The 4,398-nt window shown below is 56.6% G+C and overlaps 1 protein-coding gene across 1 annotated transcript in view; it reads right to left on the bottom strand.

Annotated features, from left to right (window-relative positions):
* BCL11B (B-cell CLL/lymphoma 11B (zinc finger protein)) overlaps positions 1-4,398 on the bottom strand; it is a 101,446-nt gene that overhangs the window by 60,642 nt on the left and 36,406 nt on the right.

The following is a 4,398-nucleotide window of genomic DNA, read 5'->3' as shown; positions in this document are numbered from 1 at the left end:
GGGGCGGGGTCAGGGAAGTGGGCGGGGCCTGACGGGGTCCTGCGGCTACAGCTGCCATATGGGTACCAGACTCCCATCCCCGGGAGGTCTAACGCCGGGGCTGGGGCACCCAGGGGCCATCAGGACCCCTGATCCTGGGAAGGTCTCCCCAGGTGGGGGCTTCTGGTGCGTCCCGGAGCAGACTCCACTGGGATACTGTTTTCCCCCACATCTGGGCCACCCCCTCTGGAAGAGCCAGGAAGTCCCAAGCTGCCACTGTGCGCTCTGTCAGGATGGGCTGTCTGTGCAAGCCTGGGGCACCCCCAGGTGGTCCCCTCCCAGCGCCTGGGCACTGCCCAGCCTCCCGCCTGGAGGAAGGCCAGCCGGTGCCCTTTCCAGCCCAGAGCAACTGACACCAACACACAGCACCCAAGCCCCAAGGTCTTTTCGAAGGCTTTGAACCCCGTCCACCGCCTCGCCCCAGAGAGCCCTGGCACCACTCAGCACCCCCTCTTCACACCTCCCCGTTTCTGACAGTCGAGACGCCCAGCCAGGGGCCTGCCAGTCTCCACCCAGCCCCACAGCTAGCCCGGGCTCCCCGGCAAGGCCTGCGTTTGATTTGGCCGTTTATCTTAAATGGCTAAGAGACCACCAGGGCAAAACATTTGTGTGAAGCCCTTGCCAAAACCACAAGTGAAGAAGCCCAAATTCCCTGGGTAAATAATTGAGCGGGGAAGCATCAGAGAAACAAAAGGAAAACATCAACAAGATGACGGGCAGCTGGGCTCCAGGGCCGGCTCTGCCAGGGACGCTCCCCTCACCCACAGGCTGCTCTGTGCCCTGCACAGGTCTAGGGGGGTGGGGATGTGCCCACTCTACAGCCATCATGAGGGAGCCACAGAGCCCTGCAAACCCTCTGTCAGCCAGCAGCCTGCCAGTCTTCATCATGAGGGAGCTTCCCAGCATGCCCTGGGGGCAGGGCTCAGCAGACCCACTGCACAGACCAGGAAACTGATGACATGACCACAGAAAACTGCAGACAGCGGCAGCCAGACCCACCAAAACCCTGCTGGCTGTCTGGCTCCAGAACCAGGGCTCTTTCTCAGTACCTCATGGGTCTCCAAAATAGGTATTATCTTGGACCAGGGGTATCAGAGCATGTGAAGACCGCCTGCACGTGTTCTGCCAAGAGGCCAGAGCTTAACACCCACACCAACACCCAGTCCTTCTGGGCCAATGAGGACCGTGTGCTAGGCTAGGCTCTGGGCCGAGCCATTTCTGAGCCCATGACAGCCCTGGAAGGTGTGGCCAAGACCTCGTGCGCTGTTCCAGCCACAAATGCGGAGCAGAAGGCCGTGCCCGAGATTTGATGCAGGAACCTCAAGAAAGGTTACCTGATCTGAAACCAGTGTCCCCGGCCTCCTCCCAGAAGCCTGCCCTGCCCGACCCTTGCCCGAAAGTCCCTGGGGCTGGAGACAGCACATTCATCCTGTCCACACCTGCCCTCACACCACGGAAGACACAGTGGCTTTGTGCCAAGCACCTGTCCCAAGGAGCTGGACTCATTTCACCACGAACACCCCGCTCCACAGAGAAGACCACCTCCAATCTAGGGGGTGGGGCTGAGGGGGACTGAGGCTTGGGGAGGTCTGGACTTGAACCTGGAGTGTCTCCAAAGTACGGAAGTGCCCTGCCTCCCCTAGGGGGTGAGGAGAGTGCTGCAGCATGGATGGGGGGACCAGGGCACCCCAGGATCCTGAGAGGCAGGGCCATGAGGGTTGGGAGGAAGCCAGAGGGTCCTTGGGCTGAGTCGGGCCTCCAGAGCTTGCAAAGAACAACTTCTGGCCCCCAGGTTCTGGGTGAGGCCACAGCACACAAGCCACCACTGTTTCCCACGGCTGAGAAAACCAGCTGGAGCATCCAGGTAACAAGCATCCAGTCCCAGGCTCGAAGGGAGCAGAGCCTGTGTGTCCCTGGTTGGGAGGAAGGGCCAAAGGGCAAGTCCAGTCACACCCCTCTCCTTCTGGAAAGGTCGGGCTTCGGGAGGCCAGAGTCTACAGGCAAAGTCATCCTCCAACTCGGACGGGGGCGGGGGGCCGGGTCGGCCCCCAGAGGGGCTCCCGGGTGACCTCATTAGACTTCTGGCCTCCTAGAAGTCCACCTGCTCCGAGGAGCCGCTTCATGGAGGCAGAGGAGGGAGCAGCAAGGGTGAGGGGGCTTCCAATTCTAAGTGGCTCACAGAGGCCCCCCAGGGTGCTCTCACAAGACCCCTCTGCCCTGGGGGAGGTCCCCCTATCCCACCCAGACCAGCTTAAACCAGAACCCCGCCCACAGGCGGAACTCCAAAACAGCCTCTTTCTGAAGCTGCAAAAGCCAAAGATGATACGAGGAGCCACCTATTGTATGATGACAGGAAGTGTCCAGAAGAACAAATTCAGGGAGACGATGGAAAAGGAGAGGAGTAGCTGTCATGGGCCCGGAGCTGGGTGAGCCTCGGGAGGTCAGGGCTAAAGAGCGCAGGATTTCTCTGGGGGTGATGGAGACATCTGGCATCAGAGACTGCTGATAGCTGCACAGCCTTGTGAACAAACTCCAAACCACCGACTGCGCGCCCTGAACTGGTGCATCTTACATTATGTGAACCTTATCTCAATTTTTTTTTTTTAAGCTCGACATGAAGACTGGCCACAGCATCTGTCCCAGACCATCTCCCATCCCTGGGTGTGGCTACCTCGCAAAGTGCAGCCAGGGAATCCGGAATGCCCTGGACAGAGCCCTTGAGACCCTGTGACCAGACTATGCACCTACAGGTGGGCAGAGCAAGCGCTGAGCGCAGAGGCCCAGCTGCCTCGGAGTCCGGCTTCTGCCCTGCCATCTCCCGGCCTCGTGACCTGGGCTGAGTCACCGTCTCAGAGCCTCGCCTTTTAAGGAAGGTCAGGACACGCCTGGCCAGAGCCAGGCTGCCAGTAAACACCCAATAACCGTCACTATCATTCATTTACTTTCCGTTCTGGAACTTTCCCTAACTCCCTATGCCCCTCCCCGAACCACCACCACCACCACCGCCACTACAACCTGGCACCGATGGCCCCCTACGAAGCCCTGCAAGTCACTCCTTTTAAAAAGACGCTTTCTTCTGAGGTCCAGGCCGGCTTCCCTCTGGACCTGTTAAAGACACACGTGCACCGAGGTATGTGGTGGAGGGACGCCCAGACGCCATCTCGGCTTTACGAGGGATCCAAGGTGGCTTAGAAATAAGACCTCTGCTGGCTCCACTCCTTGTCGTGGAAGTTCACTTTCCTTAAAGGAAAGAGAAGCCAACAATGGCTGCGCATGTCATCTCGTTGAAGCCCAGCAGCTTTCCTATCAGATGGCTATCACACGCCTCCTGTCCACAAACAAGGAAACTGAGGCTGGATGTCCGAAACCACAAAGCCCAGAGGGGTGGGACTCTCGCTCCATGCATACAAGGAGGGACAAAATGTCCAGAAACAGGACCTCTAAAACGTTTCCGAAGCTTCAAATCTGGGAGATTCTGAACGCCTCCCTCCGGTGGGGGAGTCTGTGACCATGTCCCTTCTGGAGGGGGGCCCTGCAGATGGTCCTCCGCCCTCACTCCGCACACATGCGCAGTACCCAGCAAACACGCCCACACCGACCGAGACAGACACAAAAAACTGCCTGGAAAAGCCCCAGCCTGGTTTCAAGGCGAAGGCTCGCCTTTTTCCCATCGCTGCATCCTCGTATCCCCTCCCACATGGGAGGATTACAGATCTCTAGCTAGCAAAGAGAAGCTGTAGAATACACGGGTGCAGGAGATGTATATTTTTCTCCCTACTGCTGCCTTTCAATTGATACATTTTTTAAGCCAAGAACTCCTACCCGTAGTGCAAAAATGAGTCATAGATCAAGGAGGGGAGACAGACAGGGAGCGAGTGTGTGTGAGTGCGGACCACTGACAAGGAGACCTGACAGTCCCCGCGCCCCCTCCCCCCATGCCAAGACATTAATTCTCACAAGTCGGAGAAAATTACTATGCATGAATGCAAAAAGCATGATCAGGAGTAATTAACATGGCTTCATATGCAAATTTTATTAATGCAGAAGTACAAAGTCATTATGCAAATGAGACTTACGTCAACTCTCTTGACAAATATTCATCTCTGAGGCTCAAGTTTCTTCCTTTTTATTTATTTATTTAATTTCTCTCTGCGCCCCCCCCCCAACACACACTTTTTTTCCCCTGGTTGTTTGGTTTGGTTTTCTTGTTTTGTTTTGTTTTTTTGCAGGTGGGGGCAGGTAGCGCTGGTGGCCGCTTCAGTGGCAGCAAACCATGAGGACTGTTTGACAAGTTTGCAGAGTTGTTTTTCAACCAGAGAAATTTATTCTTGCATTGTTGATTTTTTTTTTTTTTAGAGG

Source organism: Bison bison, unplaced genomic scaffold (assembly GCF_000754665.1).
Source record: "Bison bison bison isolate TAMUID 2011002044 unplaced genomic scaffold, Bison_UMD1.0 scf7180017864302, whole genome shotgun sequence".
In the NCBI taxonomy this organism is placed as follows: domain Eukaryota; kingdom Metazoa; phylum Chordata; class Mammalia; order Artiodactyla; family Bovidae; genus Bison; species Bison bison.
The sequence above is the reverse complement of the archived record's forward strand: the minus strand, read 5'-3'. Positions and strand labels throughout refer to the sequence as shown.